General features: G+C 39.8%; 1 long non-coding RNA gene across 2 annotated transcripts in view; it reads left to right on the forward strand.

Annotated features, from left to right (window-relative positions):
* LOC145647300 (uncharacterized) overlaps nt 1–26,823 on the forward strand; it is a 498,552-nt gene extending 471,729 nt beyond the window's left edge. For both annotated transcript variants that reach the window (XR_014116313.1, XR_014116318.1), the window contains exon 3: nt 26,609–26,823. This is a non-coding gene — a long non-coding RNA (uncharacterized LOC145647300). The remainder of the gene's footprint in view (nt 1–26,608) is intronic.
* Nucleotides 26,824–27,165: the final 342 nt, after the last annotated feature.

Consider the following 27,165-nt stretch of genomic DNA (forward strand, 5'->3'; position numbering starts at 1 on the left):
TGCTACACCTGTACTGTCCCCAGTCCTCTTTAGTCAGACCAGATATGAATAGAGAGAAATTTTCTGGAGCAGTAACCAGCTTAATTCTATCAGTGTAACGGTTTGTCTGGTCAATTGGGTAGATGACATTTGATTCTTCTATAAAACTCCATCTGACAGTCTTTGGCTTGGCCAGCATTTCAGTGCAGTAACAGGGCAGCAGGACAGACCCTCCCACGTATCCACTCAGCATTGTGGGAGGATTCACAACATCCTTACAGACTAGAGAAAGCAGAAACACCGACATGTTACACTACTGTTATGAAGTAACCTGTACAAGCAGTGACATTCTTCTGTGACCCATCACATGAAGACAAAGCAAATCCATTTGTGAAATGTTTATGCCCTCTGTCACATGCATTAAAATATAAATGGATTAGAAAAATCTTGTAGAGTCATTGGTTCTAGCCCATCTGGTGTAATACACAGTTAGTGTAAGCCATCCTCCAACTCCAGTCATGATCATTGTCTGACCAGTAAACGACTGCTGGCTGGATATCTTTCACTGGCAGAACACTCTCAGCCTACCAGTAGCACTGAATCCAGCAACACTGCTGTACCTGAACCACTCACACCAGCACAACACCCATTACCAAGCCTCCAGCACTGTAGTGGGACTGATGTATGGAGAATGGTTCAGTATCCACATATACTGGGACATCTGTGGTCAGAAACTGACCAGTGATGTCCTGGGTGCAGGGTGACACACAAACTGTGTAAGATACCAGGTGAACACAGTCTGTAATTATACCTACACATTCACTTATTAGAGGTACTGAAAGTGTTCAATGAGGGCAGGTGAAATGTATGTCAGTTGTATTTGACTCTTCTAGACTGGTGACAGAGGGTGTCTGGTGACTAATATCTGAGGATAATGTGGTCCACATGTTAGATACATAAATATGTAATGGTGTTTCTCTATTTGTAAATGTCCTGTTTAGTGTCCTGTTAGTAATATGTGATGTTGTTTCTTATAAAGTGTGTGGTGAATGTATTTATATTACATTTATTTGTAAAGTTCATGGTGGACATGTACCAGGTGAAATCTACTTGTGAAATTTTAATTTGTGTGTTTCTGAATAATATATTACCTGAAACATAAAGTTTGACGTCTTTGTGTGTATTCCCTTTAGTTTGACACCTGTAATCTCCCTCATCCTCCACAGTCAGGTGTAATATGAGTAGAGAGAGATTTCCTGGAGAGTGAACAGTACCCAGCTAAATCCTGTTTCTGTACTGTTCACTCTCACTGGAGATCACAGTGCTACTGGAGTCTTGGAATTTCTCCCAGGTGAAACTCTCAGGTCTGGTGTGTGGGTCAATACAGGAACAGGGCAGCAGTACTGAGTCTCCTGCATATGCAGTGATCCCTGTGATCTTGTGATGTTCCAGTGTACAGCCTGCAGAAACACACCAGTAGAAGACCTTCACTATCAATCCCCCCCTGTGCATGTACCAAAAATTGAATTTCATCTTTGGTTTTCTTTTTAACATGGCTTAACTGTCTCAAGCACACAGTGATTTGCTTTAAACATATTACTGTAAGTAGAAAGTATAATTATCTTTTACACACTTGTAAGTTGCACTGAAATGTTACTTCCTACAACTACTAGAGTGATTGTTCAGAGTAACATTTACTATACAACCATGTACTGATTACTTACTTTACTCTGATTATTATGCTCTAGTCTGAGCACTGAATCAGATATACATGGGTTATATGTAATTAGATTTAACTGCACCACAATGATACATTGAGTTCAAGGTTTGGTTTATGACTGAAAGCAGCCTAATAACCAAATCTTAAATTCTACCTTACATGTTCAGATAATATATAATACAAATCTCTTCTTGGGCTTATGTGTGCTCATTCTCTCTCTCTCTCTCTCTCTCTCTCTCTCTCTCTCTCTCTCTCTCTGGTAACATTTAGAAAGTACTGTTGCATTTCTGTAACATATCATTTATTTAGTTTCATTATAATATCTATTCTATTCTAATGTATAACTAATTGTCTTGTATTATGTTAATTAACCCTTTGCTACATTGAACTCATATGAAGCTCAGCTCTTCATGTAGTATTGGTAATCAGACTGATGGTGTCCAGATGTTCGCAGATGACATTAAGAACTCAATTTATTAAGAGGGGAAAATCCACTGCACTGGTGGACTGAGACTGATGGGAGGTGTAGTCTGGGGCAGCGAGCATGACATTATTAAATGCAGATATTTAAGTACTGACTGCAGTGAAGAACCAGCTGTAATTTTGTAGAGTGCTGACACTAGTTTCCTATAAAGTTTCCAATCTCTGCACTGCACGTTTAGTAGATCAAATCCTATGTTAGGCTGGCTGAACCTCTGACAAAGCAGGATGTATTAAGATTGAGGAATTTTAGAAAGGTGGTTATGCATATTCTCATAACACGTTAGGCTATGCAGCAGAGTACTCTCTTCAGAATATAAATTGTAATTACAGGCATTATTTGGATTCAGATACATTTTATAAGTTTTATAAGCATTAGACCTTTGCCTGCACCTCTGCTGTTGGCTGTAGGTAAGTGGCACAGGGGTAAATAATTACAGTAACAGAAACTCCAAATATATCACTTGTAATATCAAATTGACATCAACATTGACTAAATCAACTTTTATGACTGTTTGTTTATGCCCATTTGCAACTTGTCATAGCAAAGCCTTGCTTCTTATTTTAGATGTTTCAAATCAAAAAGCTAAAATAAGAACACATTAGTGATTTTGGTCCAACTGGTGCACCAACATTAATGATCTGCACACTGTGCAGTTTTAAGAACGATAATGTAACGCGGAGGCAGACTGGACTTGACGCACATGTGTAAACGAAAATTCTTTATTTCCAAACCTGGTAGACAAAAAAAAAAAAAAAAAGTGTGATGTAACGTTTGATACTAAGACATCGAAGCTCGTATCACAGTGTCCCGAAAATTGTATCAAAGTTATTATTACCACTAATATTACCACTAAAGTTACTAATAACACGTGACTGATGGTGGTGGAAACTAAAAACGTCACCGAAGCACAGGATGAGAGTGAGACTGTTTCATAAGTTTGGCACTATCCTATAACTTGGAAACTATATATTTTTACTAAAAATTGGAAATGTGGAAAATATAGAATCCAAAAGGGAGAATAAACGTTTCACAATGTTAACCTGTCTCCCTGAATAGTTTGCAACATTTTACTGTACTAAGTTTTCACATAAAACGGGAAAAATGATTTTAAGCAAATTTTGCAGAACTAATGTTTAAGCAGCATTACTGATAATCAAAAATATATATATATATATATATATATATATATATATATTTTTTTTTTTTTTTTTTTTTTTTAAATTAAATATGAAGGCGGTGCAGTGTTGTATTGTTTATAGTGCTGCGCACTTTTGAATCTATGGCTGCTATAATTTCTGAGAACCACCAGGTGTCGCTGTTTTGTCACCAGCTTTCAATGCTCCAACGCTTCGAATCCTTCAGCAGTACAATAAGGAAGAACCTCAAACACTTCACAGGACTTCGTCTGCACATCATTACCAAGAAGGAAGATAAACAGTAAACACTAGAATAACGAGCAGACTAATAACGTTACCAAACAACAATAAACTCACGGGAGGATGAGAGCGCGCACATTCAGATACCCACAGCCAAGACGCTAAAACAAGGGATATTTATACAAAGATTAACGAATGCAAACTAGACAAAGATGAAAACAGTGACAGGAAAACCAAACGAGGGGTCGGAACAGAAAAACCAAAACAAAGAAGCACCAGACACGAGCGAACAAAACCAAGAAGAACACCTAAACAAAGCACGCGGAAAAGAATCACCCAATTTAGATTACATCAAGGTTATGAAATAAGCTGTAAATCAGTCTATGTTGGTGCCCCACATTCCTGCATATATACATGCATACGGTGTATCTATATAACTGATTACGTACAATAGCAGACAAAATGAAACACTCGGTTTCACTATACCTGCATTCTTCCGCAACACACTACACACAGCTACAGCAGTAACGCTGCTACACATCTTATACACTCTACAAAACTACAGTGTACTGAACACTGAAAACTGCAGCTCAGACTACAGTCTGTCTAGTGAAACCACCACACAACTATGACCTGGAACTCTACAACTCTCTCAGTAGAACTCCACTGAAATTCACCACCCACTAATATCCACAGTAGAGGGGACGTGTGTTCAAGTGCAAAATAAATTATTCCTCCACTTCTTTCTCTCTCACATACAGACTAAATCTAACAGTGAAACAGTGTCTTTCTAGTGTCATCACTTCCTCCTGAGCTGCCAGTGTTCAGTCCCCATCCTCAGTAAAGTGATCCTGCAGTAAGAAGTAGTGCTACACAGTGATCCCCCTCAGCACTGTTTGGACACATCATTTCACTCCTGCACTTAGTGATCAGAGGGCCAAACTGAATGTGTAGCTTAGCAAATATTAGACAGATCAGACAGGAAGAGCTCTAGACTACATGCTGATCAAAATAAACATTGATCATTTAATCAGGTAAACATGAGGATTGTCTGATAACATTCATATTATTCATAAAGTACAGGTGGAGTGCAGCAGTCTATGATCATGTTGTAGTTTTCATACTATTAAGAAAAAAAACTACTTAATTGAAGCTGTGAAATCCACCCACTGACACAGAACCACTAAAGGAGTCACCAAAGTAAAGACCACTTTGGATGTAGACAGTACAATGTCATCACAACCCAACAGTTATCACAGGAAGTAGAAACATTTTCTCTCCTTTTCTCTTTGTTACTTTGTTCTTTTTGTTGTTAAAGCTGTCAAAAGCTGTTTAACAACTGTTTGCTAAATGGTGAATATCTTTAACATAACTAATTGAGGCTGTAGGCTAGTGTGCACTGCACTGTAACAACAACAACAACAACAACAACAAAATAAAAACTGTACAAAGACAAACCCCCTAAAAAGCAAAAATAGTAATAAAAAAATGTGTAAATATAAGAACTGAGAACAGCAATAGAGAGAGTGGGCTTCCTTGCCTAGTACCTCTATGCACATTTTGTGATGGTATTACATTAATACTGACTGTGGCCTTAGGTGTGGTGTTAAAGATTTAATGCAATGTGAGGAGAAAAACTTCCAGTTTTCTTTACTGAAGGCCTTCTCTGCATAGCAGTTTCTAATATGTGGAGTGAGGTGTGACGTATTTGTCACGGTTGGCCGGGCAGCCAGAGGGAGGGACACGCCCACTCCTGCTAGGGATCACACTAAACACCTGCCTCATTCCCAGTCTCCTGCCTACTAATCACCTTCACCTGTTCCTTGTTCATTCTCTCCATTTAATTAAACTCACAGGTCAAGAGAGAGTGCAGCACATTAGTGGCCTGTCGGGCTGCTCACTCCCAACGTGTACATCGCTACAAGGACTATTGGAACAGAGTAGTGTTTGTCGTTAGTAGTGGTATCGTCACATATTGACAATGGAAAATAAAAAGCACTTTGGCGCAACCTTGCCTCTCGCTCCCTCTGAACTGCCACCGTCACAGTATTAGGTTAAGTAGTCTACCCTGTTAATGGCTGAGTGTCTCCTCTGATGAAACCAGTTTGATCAGGGTGCATCAGTGATGGAATAACATGTTCTAATCTAATGGCTAATGCTTTGCTAAATTTTTTTTTTTCCATTTTTTATTTCAATGTTTCCAAGAGATGATATAGAGTTTTACTTAGAGATGGGGTTTGTACTTAGAGATGTAGATTTCATTAAAAGGACCAAATAAGGACAGACTTTAGTAAAACGTGTTCAGAGTTGTAGACCAGTACCACAGACCAAATATTTTTCACCTCCAAGGCAGCCTGACTGCTGTCCAAGATGCTGAAACTGCACCCTTCAGCCAAGTTCAGAACCTGTGCTGTACACAGCTGCCTGTATATGGCTGCCCAGTGGGACCCAGACAGAAGCCCCTGGTGCTTCCTCAGCTGTAGCTGTAGCCACTCACCTTCCCATCTCACCAACTACACCAAAAGGTCTTTAGAGGTCACATATCCTACATTTATCCTTTATTTTATTTGTTTTCTTTGTTGTCCTCTTACAATATTTGTGTGGCTTAATCTTCCAAAAAGAGTCATAATTCAGTTTGACACAACTATTTTCTAACCTCTCTTTATCCCTTGGAATTACGGAGGCCATTTCTGTAGATGTTCCTTTAAGATGTAAGATAAATGAGCTCTGTTCTGATTGGCTGCCCTGTATTGTGCTTCATTTAAAAAGCACTAAGAGCTGAAATATGTCTGAGAACTGCAATGTAGGTGTTAGGGGTTAAACTGCTGTAGGCCAAAGAGGCAGAGATAAGTAAATGAGCTGGTTCTCATGACATCAGAGAAACAGTGATTTCAAAACAGGCTATTTTTACAGATTATATTCCATATATGGACTGTAAGGAATGGGAGAGTAAATGTGTTTTGAAAATGTAGCAATAATTACATATTACTTAAATTATTTATTTCAATAAAGTGAGCAAAATTCGGTTTACCATGGTAGCAGCCCTTTAATGGTAGGGGCCCAGATATGACTTTGGCAAAACCAATAAGCAGAGTCAGTCTGCACTGTTTGTATTTGGTATCTTTTGTGGTTCTGTGGTTGTTAAACTGCAGTTCCATCTCTGAATCAGTGTCTCACCTACTTCCCCTTCAGTCTTGTTGCTACACTTGTATTCCACATTATGTTTGATTTACTTTCTTTTCAAGAACACAGAAGGGAAACGTGCTACAGTTTACAAACTTGATGCAAATTCCTGAACGCTATACAAATTCAGAAAACACTTTATTCAAAATGACATTTGTGCTATATTTTGGAAATGTGAGGCAACTTCAGAAAACACTTCCATTGTATTGTGACTGAGTTTGCAGCATTTCTGAAGTTGCACTGCATTTTGGAACTGTAGCGCACGTGTTTCCATTCTAATGAATTTGCTTTTTTTAATTTATGCATTTTCTGCACAATGGGTCTTCACACCCATCGTAGAGCTGGACCTGGATACCTCACTTGTCTTGCCAAATGTATTTATTCAACACTAGTCCAACTCTTTATCCTGTAGGTAGTGAGTTCTGCCCCTCCTCAGGTCTCCATGGTAAGACAGAGTAGTATCGTTTTGGATATGATGAGTATGTCAGAATTCATGAGATCAGAACTCACTGTAGCCTCTCCCTGGAACCCACCCACACTCCCCACTTAGGAAAACACAGAAGCACCAAACACATACATCATACAGCACATGTAAAGGACTGCACCACATATACAATCAACCACAATGAGGTGTGATCTCTGTCACAGGCAGCTGGATACAGAAGTGGGTAGTGGACAAGAGCTGCATCGTACACAGAATGAACAAGTGAGGAATAAATACCACTAACAGAAACAGTGTGTGTGTGTGTGTGTGTGTGTGTGTGTGTGCGTGCAGCAGCATGGGCTGTCCAAGCCTCCTGACCAATTGATGAACAAATGAGCAATAAATAACACAAACAGAAATAAACAAGTGAGTACATTTCACACGTAGCACCCAGTGCACCCAGATTAGCGATACATATGTGAGGGGGAAGCGGTGCATGCTGGGAATTCTCACATCTGTAAACTGGTAGCTATGACTATGGTGACATCAGAATAACTTGGGACTAAATAAGAAAACAGTCTTTAAACTGGAGTCACTTGAGTGAATTTATGCTGCCAGAGTCAGTGATTGACTGATTAAACCATGAGGTTCAGAGCTGAATCTTGAACAGCGCAGCAGCATGTTAAGCTCACGAACCCAAAAAGGAAGCATGCACATATGCATGTGTGTGTGTTATTTATGTATTGCTAAAGTGCACCAAGTTTAGTAATACATATGTGAGGAGGAAGAAATGCATGCTGGGAAATTGTACTGTCTTTATGGTTTTATTTTTTTTCTCATTTGTTCATTTTTTATTTGTAAATTTTTCTAAGCATCTAAGATAAGAGGAACAACATAGGAGAACTTGAAGCCCAAACACCCAACAAGAAGAGAGAGAGAGAGAGGTGTTTTTGCATCTACAAACATCACTTTGAATGTACATTTACTGTGTGTGTAAAATTGTCTTTCTCCAAGTCCTTCAGATGTGGATCTGGCCATCCTGCAGCAGGTGTGTGTGTGTGTGTGTTGTTAAATTGTTAAACAGTGCTCCAAGTTTGGTAGGAGGAAGAGGTGCTTGCTGGGAAACTGTACTGTTTTTGTGATATTACAGTTTTTTGCAATACACAAAAACGGGGACATTTGACAATAATTGAAACCACTAACTCATGTAGCCCATCTCCTGACCTGTTATACTAAACCAAAAGCACCTTCCCTGATTTACACTCATTTTGTATTTCTAAAACACATTTTTTTTTCAATACGTTAAACACAATTCTCTATACTGGACACATCATTCAACAGAAATACGTGTGTTTCTTATGGAAAACCCTCAAATGCAAATGATGCATCCATTTATCAATTAACCAAACCCAGTACTCATAGGTGAAGACACTTGACGAATTTTACTAATGACACTTAGAAATCAGAACCTGAGCACTATAAAGAGGCCACAGGCTCGATATCTTGGTTGGATATCAATGGAGGTCAGTATTGGAGAGCGAGGATGAGGGGGAGGAAGAGCAACCATCACGGATGAGATCTGGGCCACTTTAGTTGACCATGTCGTTAAGCATGGGTTGTGTTTCAGGAAAGCTGAGTAGGGCTCTAGCCTAATTGGAGTCACTACACTGTAGGAAGTGTCAGCAAGTACTATAGTCAGTGTCCCTGAGCAGCACGGGGGTAAACCATAATAAGCAAGTAAAAAACTGTCTTCACAGTGGGAGACAGCTGTCTGGCTGAAACCCTCTGGCAAGTCCTGATAGCTGAGACATCCTAATGGAAATAGATTTATTCAGTACCAGTCCAACTCTTTAACCTGCAGGTAGTGAGCTCTGCCCCTCCTCTGGTCTCCACAGTAAAATAGAGTAATACCAACTTGTTTGACTGCTAGCTCAATAAGGGATATTATTGGTACGTCAAAATTCATGAGATCGGAATTCTCTTTAGTCTCTCCCCCAAACCCACCCACACTCCCCACTTGGGCAAACACACAGCAGCACCAAACACATACATCACACACCACATGTACAGGACTGTACCACATATACAATCAACCACAATGAGGAGTGACCTCTGTCACAGGCAGCTGGATACAGAAGTGGGTAGTGGACAAGAACTGCATCATACACAGACTGAGCAAGTGAGGAATAAATAACACAAACAGAAATAAACAAGTGAGCACATTTCACATACCACACCATAATAAAAAAAACAACAACATAAATTGTTTTTGTAAATGTATAGACTTATAGGGAAAAATGATGCTTGTAAGAGTCACAACTCTTTTTCTTAATTTCATCAGTCTTAGTAATGTCCCTACAATTCCTACCTTATGCTGGTCTGAAGTAACTAATCAGCAATTAGCAAGTAATTAGCAGCGGTTCCTCTCTACCGGACCGAACCACAGCGCAGATTTCAGTGCCACTTAACAAATAAAGTCAACAGAATTTACTTTATTTTCCCTTAACCCGGGTGGACAAGACATGTTTGGAGTCCATATTTCGCTCCTTTAGAACAAAAAGCTGCTAACAAACACTGGAAGCCAACAGCAACGATAGCTAATAGGATTTGTGAATAAGTCAGATATCGAGCTACATGTCCTCAAACCTCATCCAGGTCGCTTCCCGGTGACGTGTTTCTTCACTTGTCTAGTTCACAGTGAGTTATACGACACACCGACTAGTCTGGGAGACATTTATTAACACTTGGGTGCGGTTTGACCGGCTTGAGAGAAGTCTGTGGGCATGTATTTATGAAGGCTATATTTGAGTTTCTGTTGACCTCCAGTGTTTGTTAGCAACGTTAGCATTTAACATCTTTTGTCCTAAACTAAAGAGGCAAAATTTCTTGGTCGATAGACAGAATCTGGGGTAAGTGGTGAGCTGCTGCTCTCTGCTGCTCCCAGATATAAATGCCTTTGTGCAAATGAATCTATGAGGATGACAACACCTGTAGAGAGAAGGTAACACTCACCATCAGCAGCGTGGAGCACAAGGAGCAGATAAACACACACCTGCATTCTTACTGAGTTACACACACACTACACACAGCTACAGCAGGACTGCTGATACACACCGTACACACTCTTCAATAAAGTCTACTGAATGACTTCACAGCTACACTTATAGTGGAGAGGAAGTGTATTCAGATGAAACTCTGACAAAGCTCAACACAACACACACCAAATATAGAGATGAGGTAGGTTTTGTAAGATGTCATATGGTACGTCCTCTTTCTTCCTTATCAGTCAGTGATCTATCAGATATTCTCACATTGTCAGTGAGGACGGTCTCATTCTTAGTTAAGTGGCTCCGTCCTTTGTCACAGAGAAACGATGTAGAAGCTCAGGGGGTGAGACCCAACATAACTTCCCTCACTGCTGTTTGGTCAGTTCATTTCACTACGACACCCAAAGTACTTCAAAGGCTTATTAATGAAAAAAGTGTAACGCTTCTTACCTGGAGTGAGGAACAGGTGCTACGGGGTAACCGCGATGCGTGGAGTTAACATGGAGTGACACACACACACTGGTGTGGACAATCTGAAAGACTTTTATTCTCTCCTGGACCACTTGAAGCCAAGTCACACGGCTACCTTCATTGTATTTACACGTAAAGGAAACAGAGAAGGCGAGCAGAAAGGTGACGGTTCTCCCTTCATACAAACACACACACACACACTCTCTCTCTCTCTCTCAGTTACTCAATTCACATTACCATAAAGCTCCCTCTTAAAGGCGCAGTACAACTGTGTCTGTTACAAGAGCATGTGGAATTACAGCAGCCACAGTGCTGGCTACCTGAGACTTTCAAAAAGTTTGAACAGATTTAAAGGAGCATTTAATTTCAGAGCATTATTTTTTATTTATTTATACATAATGCAGTGCATGAAACATAAGTCAGGGTGTATTTTAATTGCACATGTTCAGTTTGATTAGTGTGGTTCAGTTTCAAATTTGATATGGAATTTGTTTGCAGGAGTAACGTGTTTGTTGGCCAAAAAACTGGTCCTCCTTCTGTAAGAATGTCACTCCACCACTAGAGATGTGAACTCTACTCACACCACAAATGTACTGTGGCTTTCACACTGGACTGTCCAATTAAAATGAAAGCTAAAATAACCAATTTGACAGTCTATAGACTATTAAATAAATGTCTACAATCATGGACTTAATTCTCCAAATAAAGTGAAAGCTGCACTATGTAGAATGTATGTGGTCCACTACACTATCTGACAGAAACCTTGGCCTCACCATTAAGAAAGTCATCGTGAGGACTTACTGTGCCCTGGGCCTACATGGCACTGTGTTTACCGTCCCCTCTGCCCTGGTGGCACAATATTTACCATGCCCTGGGCCCTGGGTGGTGCTGTGTTTACTGTCCACAAACTCAGGCATCTGAATGGTAATAAAGGTTTTGAGTGAGACCTGAATCGGTCTTCATTTGTTTTGACAGACCAATCATAGCAGTCTCTAACACACAAATCAGGGGCAGTTATAACATTAGGCATGTTGGTGATATTTGTCATTGTTTCATACACATATTACTTAAATTATGGAAACTATGTAATTCTAAAACACATGTGGCAATGTGACAAATATACATTAACCTCGAAACTCTCTGACTTGCCTGTGACTCATTTATAAATGAGTTCTTTCAAATCAAAGTGTATTTATATAACGCTTTTTACAACAGATGTTGTCACAAAACAGCTTTACAAATGATCGAGTCCAAGCTCTCAGGGAGCAAGCCAAGGGCAACAGTTCTAGACAAATCTCTCTAGAAGAAGAAATAAGGGGAAGAAACTTTGAGAGGAAGCAAGACTCAAAAGGGGGGCCCATCCTCCTCTACTCAACAATGGTCACCACAATAATAACAATTTAAAAAGAAAAATAAATGTAACAAATTAAAAAATAAGAAATTAATGTCTAGTCCAACTTTCTAGAGGTCCTGTTCTTGTCCCAAGGTGTGCAGTCCCGGTTTGTTGTCTTGTATGTTGATTGACTATGATGATCTGATCACAGCAGTTGGTGCAACATCCAGGCCCTTCTGAGTCTGTCAGCGTTCAAAATCAGATTTATCACCTCTGGTTTGGTGTCAGATAAAGTAATAAGAATCACAGTAACACTGCTACTAAGCCAGTAAGTGGAGGGGCCATAATTGTAAAAATATGTATACAGTTCCGGTTTGACCATTTGAGCAGTAACTGAGTCAGAAATCAGACTTCAAAATGCTGTTCTCAATTTAAAGAATGTACGATGTATGGTAGCTAGGTCTGACATTGAGGATTTTAGAGGGGATCTCATTTTTTTAAGATGGTGAATTAGAGAGTAAGAATTTTAGTTCTTTTTTTTCAAATGTATTTGATCTTATAGGATTTAATGTCTGTACTGGATCTGAAAACCCCCTTGTCCTGTAACAGATAACTTTATTATATATCTCTAGGATTAGGTAAAACCATGCATATTAAAAGTAATATGTTTGAAACCATTTTATTCTTAAATTTAGTGCTTAGATTTTTGCCAAGGCCCAATCCCCTCTCATTTTTCCTCCTACCCCTTGTTTTCAAGTGTCATCTTGCCCCTTGGGACTGAGTTACAAAGGGTAGTGGTTGAAATCTTCCCCCTTGCTTCTGCATCCATTTTATCAATGATTCACAAGGGAGACATTTCACACTCAATTTGGAGTGTGACTCTGAAAACCTTCAGTTTGGAGGGCCATTTAGCACTAACAGTGCACCCTAGCCCTCTATCGGACACCCAACCCTTACTTATGAGCACCGCATATAGAGGGCCAGGGTTAAGTGGTAGGGTCAAGGGGTGAAATGTGATTGGGCCCAAGTGAATGTGTATGAGGCACAGGAACATGGGAAATAATGATGTTTCTGTGGACCACAATGACTGGATTTAGAACATCTGTGCTAGCTGAGCTGTTTTTGAAAAGAAACACGTGGCCTGAGCGAACTGTTAGTCGTGGTTTTGGTCCTTGTGGTTTTAACCAGTGCTTTTTAGTATTAAGTGTAACGGCTCATAGCAAAGGCAGAGTCTAATTATAACTGATCACCCAGGCTCTGTTTAACTGTCAAATGTCTTTCAAATACATAATAAATAGAATAATACAAATATTTACACTTTATTACAAGAAAAAGGAGGGGACATCCATAGTTTAAAACACCATTCATTACCAAAAAAACAACCTACTCTATTGCTGATTTTATGTATTTATGCTGTATGATGTTTGCTGTATTTATGTATTTTATGTTTATAAAGTGTTATGGATACACTATAAGTAGTGTATGCAGTTTTTGTCCACCAGTAGCCTGGCTGTGTTACATAGCTGCTTTAACGGCAAGTTGTCAACAAGGAGGCTTTTTCAGCCTTCAGGTGGTTTCTCAAGCTTCCTCTTTCTTCCCCCACAGACACCCCCACACTGAAACCACAACATGCATGTCTGGTTCACAGCGGCACCAGGGGCCCTGTGGGCTCTGTGAAACTACACAATGAAAAAACAGACCTCAGGTGTTCTCAGGACTCACAAGAAACCACATTACTGTGGGGGACTTAGTGAAGTCCTTGTGCACTTCAGCGAAGTACTGCTGAGAGAGTTCTGGACTGAGTTCTGGAGTCAGTGTGTGTCCACAGTGGTAGTGGAGTTCTGGGTGTAGAGTTGTCAGTGTGTGCTGGGAGGTTAGTGGTGTTTCTATAGTGACAATGCTACTGAGTTTGTGTATTCTCTTCACTGAAAGTGAGTGTAAAATTCTCTTTTAATGCTGAATTGCATGAAATTGTACATTTATTTGTTAATATAAAAATGTTATTTAAGCAAGCTGACTTTTCAGGGAACTGGAAAAATATTTTACTTAACAAATAATTATTAAATATTTCTGCATATCTTATGATTCCATCTTATGAAGTCTGTGTACATTTTAATATAGTTAAAATATAATTATATTATATTTTCTGGTATACGTTTCTATAGACTACACTGTAATAAAGTGTAGAAGACAATTACATGTTATTGCTTTAGTATGTCTTTGTCTCCATGTGTTTTTGTATGTTTTAGTTTGTAGCTCCTCCCCTGCTCTGCCCCTTGACATGTGTCTCATGTGAGTTTTGTCTCTTACCCCTCCCACTAATTGTTCCCAGATATTCCCTGTTTGTCTCCTGCTGTATAAATATCCTAATGCAGTCTGCAGTCATGGTCAGTGTATGACCCTACTTTCATGTAAATACTTGTGTCATGAAATAACTCAGCTTAATGAATACATCAAATATAACATACAAGCAGTGTTCTTAATTTTAGTGGTGTGAGAAAAATATGGTTTGTGGACTAAATCGTGGTAGAAATGTATTTGATAAGTGTATGGCATCTTAATGTGAATATGTGCAGTTTTTAAAATCAGTAAACATTTTGCTCTCCATACACCCTATGAACGCCCCAGAAGAAGGAGGAGACTGTTCTGGTCTGAGAGCTCAGGATGTCTGACGTCTGCTGTGGTTTCATTTCTCACAGTTCCAAGCAGTGGGCAGTCGGTACCAGAGCAGAATCTAAAGCCCATTTTAGACCAGAAGTGACAACCGTGCTGCTTCTGCACCTCTGCAGCTAAGCTGTGGTCACACACTCACAAGCTCAATTTTGTTCTAGTGTATTTCTTGCCTTATACCATGACAGGCTTATCAGTGGTTTCTAGCTAGAAATAATACAAAATACTACATTTATTCTGTAATGTGTAGTTTAATAATCAAAACAGCACAACTCTGACTTATGGGTCTATACTAGTGTAAAATTGGGATAAAGGATTATGAAACACAGACTAAAACTAGGACTAGGCTCCAATGGCAGGTCCAGTTTGACTGTAATTTAGTACAAAATAGGTTTAGTATGAGTAGGACTGGTATGGTTACTGATAAGTTGGGGAATATTATGTACTGTGAGGAGAGATGTCAGTACTTCACTGAGAAAAGGGACTGCTCATGTACTACCCAAACCATGTCTATGTTCAAAGGGTGATTAATAGAGTTTATCAAAATTCAAATAGGTTCTTATTGTGAGTAATGCAAGTTTTTGTTGTTTGTTTTCGACTCATTCAGTAAATCCAGAACTTCATATTACTCACAAAAAATCTTAAAGAACCTTTCTACATAAGCAATGGTCCATAACAAATTATTGTGAAGCGGAAACTGAAAAATCACCAAACAAAAAGCAGGTCTGTAAACTACATTTTAAAATGATAAACTTAGAAATAGGAGTTTGAGAATAGAGTGACAGGATAATACTGTTTGTTTCTCTCCTCTACATCAGACTCCACCCCCTTTGCTTTATAATGAGCATGTGTGTCTCCTATATGGTTTCACAGATGCAGCATCATGGTCATTGTGGGGTTGCAAGTAAGTAAGTAAAGCACATTTCACACATTGCACCCAGATTAGCAATACATATGTGAGGAGGAAGAGATGTATGCTGGGAACTCTCACATCTGTAAACTGGTAGCTGTTGCCACAGTGACATCAGTGACAGTGTGTGTGTGTGTGTGTGTATGAGAGCATGTATTTGTGAGTGTGGGTGCATGTGTGTGTGTTTTGGGGTGGGCAGGGGTGTATCACTTTTGCAGGTTTATCACTTTGTACATTTACTATGTTTGTAAAATTATGGCTTTCTCCAAGTCCTTCAAATGTGGTTCTGGCCATCACACACAGCAGTGTGTGTGTGTGTGTTGCGGATAGAAGTTTGTCAGAGTTTCATCTGAATACACTTCCTCTCCACTATAAGTGTTCTTGTGAAGTCATTCAGTAGACTGTATTGAAGAGTGTGTATGGTGTGTATCAGCAGTCCTGTTGTAGCCGTGTGTAGTGTGTGTAACTCAGTAAGAATGCAGGTGTGTGTTTATCTGCTCCTTGTGCTCCACGCTGCTGATGGTGAGTGTTACCTTCTCTCTACAGGTGTTGTCATCCTCATACATTCATTTGCTCAAAGGAATGTATATCTGGGATCAGCAGAGAGCAATAGCTCACCACTTATCCCTGATTCGGTCTATCGACCAAGATATGTTTGAAGTCCAAATTTTGCCTCTTTAGTTTAGAACAAAAGCTGTAAAATGTTAACGTTGCTAACAAACACTGGAAGTCAACAGCAGCTCAAATATAGCCTTCGTAAATACATGCCCATAGACTTCTCTCGAGCCGGTCAAACCGCATCCAAGTATTAATAAATGTCTCCTAGACTAGTCGGTGTGTCGTATAACTCACTGTGAACTAAACAAGTGAAGAAACACGTCACCGGGAAACGACCTGGATGAGGTTTGAGGACATGTAGCTCGATATCTGACTTATTTACAAATCCTATTAGCTATCGTTGTGTTTGTTAGTAATGTTAGCAGCTTTTGTTCTAAACTAAAGGAGCAAAATACCGTCTCCAAACATGTTTTGTCCACCCGGGTTAAGGGAGAATAAAGTAAATTTGATTATTCGCCGACCTGACCCGTTAAGTGGCACTGAAATCTGCGCTGTGGTTCGGTCCGGTACAGAGTAACCGGTGCTAATTACTTGCTAATTGCTAATTAGTTACTTCAGACCAGCATAAGGTAGGAATTGTAGGGACATTACTAAGACTGACAAAATTAAGAAACAGAGTACAGAGTATTGTCACTCTTACAATAATTATTTTGCTCTATAAGACTATACATTTATAAAAACAATGTATTAGTTTTTTTCTTTTTCTTTTTTTTTTGTAATGATGTGGTATGTGAAATGTGCTCACTTGTTTATTTCTGTTTGTGTTATTTATTCCTCACTTGTTCATTCTGTGTACGATGCAGCTCTTGTCCACTACCCACTTCTGTATCCAGCTGCCTGTGACAGAGGTCACACCTCATTGTGGTTGATTGTATATGTGGTGCAGTCCTTTCCATGTGGTGTATGATGTGTGTGTTTGGTGCCTCTGTTTGTTTGCCCAAGGTGGGGGGTGGGGGTGGATTTGGGGGAGACAGTGAGTTTTGATCTCATGAATTTTGACATACAAAATGTCACATGCTTCCTGAAAAAGCAAACACTTCATCCAAACGATTTCAACTCTTTCCAAAATGATATTTTTGCGACAAGCATCTACACTAATATAACATTAATGGCTTTTTGTACATGGCAACTAGCTTGTGTTTTTTTGTTTCCAGTGTGCAGAGCACAGCAGTCTGCTGTAAAGACCTGTCATAGTACTCATACATACATGTATTTTCACAAATATACAGACTATGTATGCATATTCAGTACACATACAACATAAAGTAAAACACAATTACAAGGGGAAAGTTTAATTTTTTGCATGATCATTACTGCAAGACACATGCTGTGTATACTGTAATACATAGAAGATAACAAAATAGGCTTGTAAAAATGAAACAAAAATTAGGTTGCATCTTGTCTCCTGCATGGGTTTGGCTACAAGATCTTATCAACATCACAGGTGATGTGTCTGGCCAGACAGTCGGGGGAAGTGCCATCTGGAGTGACGTATCCACCCCTGACATGCTCCATCATCAATGTCACCACAAGCTTCCTCCGTCACCTGGAGAAGGCGTATGTGTATGTGGGGTTGGTGATCACGGACCTTCCATGCTGAAAAGGAACTCCTCAATAGAATTTAGGAATGGAGGGTGTGGTGGAGCGTGATGCACAACAAATCAGGAGTGTTCAGTGTGAAACAGAGCAGCCTGGTGGAAACTTACCTTGTTGCAGATGACAACAAACCTGGACTGCTCTGGTGCAGTCCCCTAGTGATGGGGAAAGAGTCTGTTGTGTAGTGTGTGGAGGAAGGTGATCATGTGGGTAGTGTTGTAGGGACCAAGAGTGACATGATGATGAATGACATCACTCTGGCTAATGGCTGCACACATTGTGATATCACTCCCATGCTGCTCAGGGACACTGACTATAGTTGAGTGACTCAGATTAGGCTGGACCCCTGCTGAGCTTTCCTGAAACACAACACATGCATGCTTAACCATATGATCAACCAAAGTGGCCCAGATCTCATCCATGATCGTTCCTTGTCTTCATCCGCTTCCTCATCCTCTCTGTCAAATATTGGCCTCCATTGATATCCAACCAATATAGCTAACCTGTGGCCACTTTATATTGCTCAGGCTCTGATGTCTAATGGTACAAATCAATCATAAGTGTCTTCACTTATGAGTCCTGGGTTTGGTTAATTGATAAATGGATGTATCATTCGCATTTGAGGCTTTTCTATAAGAAACAGGTATTTCTGTTTTGAATTAGGTGTCTAATATAGAGAATTGTGTTTAGCATATTGAAAAAAAAAGTGTTTTAGAATTACAAAATGAATGTAAATCAGAGAAGGTGCTTGTTTTTGTATAGCAGGTCAGTAGACAGGCTACATGAGTTATTGGTTTGTGTCTTGCAAAAAACTGTAATACCATACAGACAGTGCAGTTTCCCAGCATGTATGTCTTCCTCCTCGCATATGTACTGCTACACTTGGTGCGCTGTTTAACAATTTAGCAATACATAACTAACACACCTAACACAAACATGCGCACACACACACACATACACACACACACGCATTTGCGTGCACACACACACACAAACATGCACTGCTGCTGCAGGATGGCCAGACCCACATATGAAGGACTTGGAAAAAGACATCATTTTACACACACAGTAAATGTCCATTCAAAATAATACTTGTAAATACAAGAACCCCCACCCACATACACACTCTCACACACGCATGCACATGCTTCCTTTTTGGGTTAGTAGGCTTACAATTCTGCTGTTTTGATCCTCTCTAAGCATGTGAACAACATGAACGCCCATGAAGACACATCTCACGCCCATGAAGACACACATCCATGTGTTATTTATTCCTCACTTGTTCATTCTGTGTACGATGCAGCTCTTGTCCACTACCCACTTCTGTATCCAGCTGCCTGTGTCAGAGGTCACACCTCATTGTGGTTGATTGTATATGTGGTACAGTCCTTTACATGTGGTGTATGATGTATGTGTTTGGTGCTTCTGTGCGTTTTCCCAAATACGGAGTGGGTGTGGGTTTGGGGGAGAGACTACAGTGAGTTCTGATCTCATGAATTCTGACATACCCATCAAATCCAAGACAGTACTACGCTATACTACCATGGAGACCTCAGGAGGGGCGGAGCTCACTACCTAAAGGATAAAGAGTTGGATTAGTTTTGAATAAATACATTTGGCAAGACAAGTGGTCCAGGTCCCATTCCTTATGGTCCATATTTGGAATCTAATCTATAAAATATCCCATTTTGAAATCACCGTTTCTCTGATGTCATGAGAACCAGCTCATTTACATATCTCCACCTCTTCGGCCTACAGCAGTTTAACCCCTACCGCCTACATTGCAGTTCTCAGACATATTTCAGATCTTAGTGCTTTTTAAATGAAGCACAGGGTAGCCAATCAGAACAGAGCTCATTTATCTTGCATTCTAAAGGTACAGCAACAGAAATGGGCTGTTTAATTCTTAGGGATAAGGAGATGTTAGAAAATAGTTGTGTAAAGCTGAATTATTATCTGACTTTTGCTGAAAGATCAAGCCACACAAACATTGTAAGAGGACACCAAAGAAAACTATAAAAGAAAGGATAAATGTAGGATATGCACCCCCTCTAAAGACGTTTAGTATTTGGTGAGATGGGAAGGTGAGTGGCTACAGCGACAGCTGAGGAAGCACCAGGGGCTCCTGTCTGGGTCTCACTGGGCAGCCATATACAGGGCAGCTGTGTACAGCACAAACTCTGAACTTGGCTGAAGGGTGCAGTTTCAGTACCTTGGACAGCAGTCAGACTGTCTTGGAGCTGAAAGATGTTTGGTCTGTGGTATTGGTCTACAACTCTGAACACGTTTTACTAAAGTCCGTCCTTATTCAATCCTTTTATGAAATCTGCATCTCTAATTACAAACCCCATCTCTAGGGAAACACTGAAACAAAAAATGACAAAAAAAAATTAGCAAACCATTAGTCATTAGATTAGAACATATTCCATCACTGATACACCCTGATCAAACTGGTTTCATCAAAGGTGACACTCAACCATTAACATGCGTAGACTACTTTACCAAATGCATTAACCTTCACTCCACATATTACAAACTGCTATAGTCACACTGGACGCAGAGAAGGCTTTTGATAAAGGAAACGAAGTTTTTTTCTCCTCACATTGTGTAAAATCCTTTATACCACACCAAAGGTCAGTACTAATGCAATAACATCAAATGTCACAGAGGCACTAGGCAAGGAAGCCCACTCTCTCTATTCCTGTTTTCAAAAAAAAAAAAAAGTATAAATGTAAAAATTATTAGTATGTTTGCTGTTTTTGGCCCTTTTCTCAGTTTTTATTTTATTTTGTTGTTGTTACATTGTAGTGCACACTAGCCCACAGCCTAAATTAGTTATGTTACAGATATTCATCATCAAACAGTCTACCTCTAAAGTGATCTTTAGATGGTTGCCATTATCAGAAACTCTTGTAATTAGCCAATGTGTTTAGTGATGGTCCAAACAGTCACAAAGGAGCCACAGAGCCACCCTGGACATGGAGCACAAGGAGCACAACCCCCTGCTGACAGCTTTAGTGATTCTGTCTCAATGGTAGATCTCTGAGCTTCTCTTAAGTAGTTTTTACTTCATCGTATGACAAATTACAACATGATCATAGATGGCTGCATTCCACCTGTACTTTATGAATAATATGAAAGTTATCAGACAATCCTCAGGTTTACCTGATTAAATGATCAATGTTTATTTTGATCAGCATGTAGTCTAGAGACCTTCTTGTCTGATCTCTCTAATATTTGCTAAGCTATACATTGTTTGGCCTTCTGATAACTAAGTGCAGGGATGAAATGATGTGACCAAACAGTGCTGAGGGGGATCGCTGTGTAGCACTACTTCTTACTGCAGGATCACTTTACTGAGGATGGGGACTGAACACTGGGCAGCTCAGGAGGAAGTGATGACACTAGAAAGACACTGTTTCACTGTTACATTTAGTCTGTATGTGTCAGAGAGAACTGAAGGAATAATTTATTTTGCACTTAAACGCATGTCCCCTCTACTGTGGATATTGGTGGGTGGTGAATTATAGTGGAATTCTACTGAGAGGGTTTTAGAGTTCCAGGTGATAGTTGTGTGTTGGTTCTCAAAGATAGGCTGTAGTCTGGGCTGCAGTTTTCATTGTGTTCAATACACTAGTTTTGTAGAGTGTCTAAGATGTGTAGCAGCATTACTGCTGTAGCTGTGTGTGGTGTGTTGTGGAATGCAGGTGTGTGTTTATCTGTAAATGTGTTTTAACTTCCTTTTTGGTAATGATGTGCAGACGAAGTCCTGTGAAGCGTTTGAGGTTCTTCCTTATTGTACTGCTGAAGGATTCGAAGCATTGGAGAATTGAAAGCTTTTGACAAAACAGCGACACCTGGTGGTTTTCAGAAATTATAGCAGCCATAGATTCAAAACTGCGCAGCTCTATAATTAACACTGCACCGCCATCATATTTAATTTTTTTATAGGTTTTTTGATGATCAGTAATGATGTTTAGACATTAAATTTCTGAATTAACTTATTTTAAATCATTTTTCCTTTTTATATGAAAACGCAGCACAGTAAAATGTTGCAAACTACACAGGGAGAGAACGGGTTGACGGTATGAAACATTTGTTCTCCCTTTTGGCCTCTATATTTTCCACATTTCCAATTTGTTTTATAGCTTATAGGACAGTTCCAAACTTATGAAACAGTCTCACCCTCATCCTGTGCTTCGGTGACGTTTGAAGCTTCGACCATCATTAGTCACGTGTTGTTAGTACCTTTAGTGGTAATGTTGGTGGTATTAGTAACTGTAGCGCGGAAGCGGCGCTGAGCGAGAGCGAACACACCTGTGAAGTGCCGACGCCTTGCATGTTACGCGAAACGGAACTAACGAGGGAAACCATTACGATCGTGACAAACTGAATAAAGAAACACTGAACAAAACAGGAGTAAGGAGCAACACAGGTTATCACAAACTAAATGAAAGACAGAAACACTCTTACCAAGACAAAGCGCAACTAACACCGTCGCGAACTAACCAACAACCGAGAGCACCATATTAACGACGGTGTCATGAGAAACAATAACAGACAAACACGATACGTAGGGACGGGGTTTTATAAGACTATAATCAGTGATAAATTAGAAACAGCTGGAGACAGGGACCCATAGAGAATGACGAAAACCCGGAAGTTACTAGGTTGCCTGGGAAACGGGGAATGCTCCGGTCTGTAGACGCGACAAACTGATACAAGCTCCGCGACGCTGTGTGATCTGAGTTTCGATGCCTTAGTATCAAACGTTATATCACTCTTTGGTTTCTGCACAGTTCTTAGATCGTTCGTCTGCCATTTTTTGGTGTTCCGTTTAGTTTGCATCATTTAGTAACTTTTGACGTTATGTCTACCTGTTTTAGAAATAAAGAATTTCGTTTACACATGTGCGTCAAGTCCTGCCTCCGCTTCACATTATCGTTCTGAAAACCGCACAGTGTGCAGATCATTAAGAGAGAGCGAGAGAGAGAGAGAGAAAGAGAGAGGGAGAATACATGAATATGATAGAAGATGAAGTGGGTGGCCAGGGCAGGAATGGGAGGGAGGGAGAGAGAACAAGAACAAGCCTAAGGGGGAGAGTTCTCCAAATGTACCTCTTCAGCCCATCAACTCTGCTCCAGCTCCACTCTCAGCTCTGCTCCAGCATTAACTCCACACGGTTCAGAATTTCTTTAGTCTGATCTTGATTGTTCAACAGCAGAGTTTGTCCACCACTGACCAATCAAAGAGTGACCACATACGAGCAGCATCCCTGTCATACCACATCCAAGAGGAACCCACAGCTCATAGAAGAGTGATTTACAGTCCTGAATAACAATTGATGAATAACAATATCTCTGCAAGAGACCACAGATGACCACAGCAGTTGGGGCAAACAAGAACAAGACTTCATAGATGAGAGTTTGGCCTACACATATGAATATGTTATACTATGTCATTTCAACCAAGAAAATCATGTCATGATAAATGAAGTTGTAGCTCAGTCTCTCTCAGTGTGTACATTTCTCAGCTACCTTTATGAGTGCGTTATGGAATTTGTAGCTCATGAAGCATTTATGTACAAAGTCTTGTATGTTTGCTTTTTTTTTTTTTGTAGCTCAGTTTTGTAGCTGGTTAGGTTGAGTCTTTAAATTAGAATTTTCTGTAATGTCTATGGAAGTACTGACCAATATGCGTCCAGATCCAAGACCACTGAATAAATGTGTGGTCCCTGTTCATCCCCTATTTAGGTTAAATTTAAAGGCAGCATCAGACACTGAATTTTCAGTATAAAGTGTCAGTCACACCACACATGAGTAAAATCTGCCTGGCAAAAAAGTTAATTCACTTGAACAGACAAGAATGCAAAAAATGTGGAAATTTGCTTCCCGTAGTGAGTAATCAGGAGGCAGACAGAGAGACTATTAGACACAACTTACCTGCCATTGACTAATTAGATTAGATTAAGAGTGACCTCATGCAAGATGTTTCTTTTCACATTTTAAGAGTAAAACTAACAGGAACAGGCCTTTGGTAATATGTAGATGCTGAAAGCAACAGTACATCTGTGGTGTGAGTAGAGTTCACATTCCTAGAGGTGGAATGATATTCTTACAATGCCGGCTCCAGTTTTGGCTACTAAGCACAAGACATCAATCATGCAGACAAATTGCCCACCAAATATGGAAAGATCCAGTACTCAATTTGAACATGAATGGAACAAATCCTCACTAAGTTCTCATGGACTGCATTGTGGGTAATAAAATGCTCTGAAAGTAAAATGCTCCTTTAATCATCTGTTAAAGTCTTCTTGTTCTAAAGCCTCATGCAGCCTGTTTTAGGCCCCTCTCCACTGCAGTCTAGCTCTTCAGTCTCCATCAGCAGGGCTTTAGTGAACTCTGCTCATAATATAGCAGGTTTAGCTTCACCTGCTATTTTCATTAGTAATAGAAAAGATCCCTTTGACCCGTTGAAGTAGTTTGGGTGTTATAGAGAAATGAACTGACCAAACAGCACTGAGGGAGGTCATTTTAGGTCACTCCCACTGGCAACCACATTTTGTCTCTATGACAACGGACTGAAACGTTCAAGTTATAATGATGACGTTCTCACTGATGATGTGAAACTATCTGCTAGATCACTGACTGATAAAGAAGAAAGAGGACATACCAAATGACAATGTATTAAACCCTACAGGATCACTATATATGTGAGTGAGAATGTTGTCATTCTTACTTATGTGTGTCTGTGTTGGGGATAGACGTTGGTCAGAACTTCATCTGAATGCACTTCCTCTCCACTATAACTGTAGTTGTCATATTATTCAGTAGAGTGTAGATCTGAAGAGTGTGTGTATGGTGTGTATCAGCAGTCCTGCTGTAGCTGTGTGTAGTGTGTGTGTAACTCAGTAAGAATGCAGGTGTGTGTTTATCTGCTCCTTGTGCTCCATGCTGCTGATGGTGAGTGTTACCTTCTCTCTACTTCTGTAGATCATCAAATATCTACTCAGTAGCTACTTTATAAGAAACACTGAAAACATCTATAGGAGTTCAGTTAGAGATGACATCTCTGACCACCTATAAAAGGCACTTTAAAGGCACATGTGGACACTAGTGCCAATGGGTGATGTTACTGTTTCTAATAAAGTAGGTGCTGAGAATAAAATTGTGCGTGTGTATGTGTGTGTTTGTGTGTGTGTGTGTGTGTGCGCGTGTGTGTGTTGTATATTACCTGAACATGTAAGGTAGAATTTAAGATTTGATTAGTAGGCTGCTTTCAGTTGTAAACCAAACCTTGAACAGAATGTGTCATTGTGGTGCAGTTATATCTAATTACATATAACCCATGCATATCGGATTCAGTGCTCAGACTAGAGCATAATAATCAGAGTAAAGTAAGTAGTCAGTAAATGGTTGTATAGTAAATGTTACTCTGAACAATCACAAATCTCTGTGTTCTTGAGATAGTTAAGCCATGTTAAAGAGAAAAGAGATGAAAAGAGTAAAGAGATGAAACTCAAATGTTGGGACATGCACATGAGGGGATTGATGGTGAAGGTCTTCTACTGGTGTGTTTCTGCAGGCTGTACACTGGAACATCAGAAGATCACAGAGATCACTGCATTCGCAGGAGACTCAGTACTACTGCCCTGTTCCTGCACTGACCCACAAACCAGACCTGAGAGTTTCACCTGGCAGAAACACCAAAACTCCAGTTATACAGAGATCTCCAGTGAGAGTGAACAGTACAGAAACAGAGTTCAGCTGGGTACTGCTCACTCTCCAGGAAATTTCTCTCTACTCATATCACACCTGACTGAGGAGGATGAGGGAGACTACAGGTGTCAAACTAAAGGGAATAAACACAAAGACATCAAACTTCATGTTTCAGGTAAAATATTATTCAGAAATACAGACAAATTAAAATCTCCTAAGTAGATTTCACCTGGTGGATCTCCATCATGAACATTCACCACACACTTTATTAGACACATATACATCACATATTACTAAAATTCAAAAACAGGACATTTAAAAATAGAGAAACACCATTACATATTTATGTATCTAACATGTGGACCACATTATCCTCAGATATTAGTCACCAGACACCCTCTGTCACCAGTCTAGAAGAGTTAAACACAACTAACATACATTTCACCTGTCCTCACTGAACACTTTCAGTACCTCTAATAAGTGAATGTGTAGGTATAATTATAGACTGTGTCCACCTGGTGTCTTACACAGTTTGTGTGTCACCCTGCACCCAGGACATCACTGGTCAGTTTCTGACCACAGATGTCCCAGTATATGTGGATACTGAACCATTCTCCACACATCAATCCCACTACAGTGCTGGAGGCTTGGTAGTGGGTGTTGTGCTGGTATGAGTGGTTCAGGTACAGCAGTGTTACTGGATTCAGTGCTACTGGTAGGCTGAGAGTGTTCTGACAGTGAAAGATATCCAGCCAGCAGTGGTTCAGTGGTCAGACACTGACCATGACTGGAGTTGGAGGATGGTTAACACTAACTGTGTATTACACCAGATGGGCTAGAACCACTGACTCTACAAATACAAGATTTTTCCCATCCATTCATATTTATCAAATGTGACAGAGCATAAACTGTTGCATAAACTTTGTAAGTTACAGAACATCAGAACATCTTTTTGATGTTAAAAATTTGACAAATGGATTTGTTTTGTCTTCATATGATGGTTCACAGAAGAATGTCACTGGTTGTACTGGTTACTTCATAACAGTAGTGTAACATGTCAGTGTTTCTGCTCTCTCTAGTCTGTAAGGATATTGTGAATCCTCCCACAGTGCTGAGTGGATACGTGGGAGGGTCTGTCCTGCTGCCCTGTTCCTGCACTAAACTGCTGGCCAAGCCAAAGACTGTCAGATGGAATTTTATAAACAAATCTAAAGACATCTACCCAACTGACCAGCCAATCCGTTACACTGATAGAATTCAGCTGGTTACTGCTCCAGGAAATTTCTCTTTATTCATATCTGGTTTGACTAAAGAGGATGAGGGAAAGTACATGTGTAGTATCAGTGTTCACCATACAACTGTCTATCTCAATGTAAAAGGTGAACAAACCACTTTTATATTTAGTGTATGTCTAAAATGTTTTTGACTACATTTAGTGACTGGTCTGTACCAATAACTACTGCACTATGTAAAAACAAATGTATTGCCTAGACATCCTAGTAGGAAATATGGAATAATATGCTCATCTAAAATATGAATCTGAACTCAATGATGCAACACTAATAGATCACAGACCTAAAACACTCAGAAATAAAATATGACGTTCTATTTGTGCTTCACTTTCATCTCTCCATCT

This window comes from Electrophorus electricus, chromosome 2 (genome assembly GCF_041902795.1).
Source record: "Electrophorus electricus isolate QZ-2024a chromosome 2, ASM4190279v1, whole genome shotgun sequence".
NCBI classification, from domain to species: Eukaryota; Metazoa; Chordata; class Actinopteri; order Gymnotiformes; family Gymnotidae; genus Electrophorus; species Electrophorus electricus.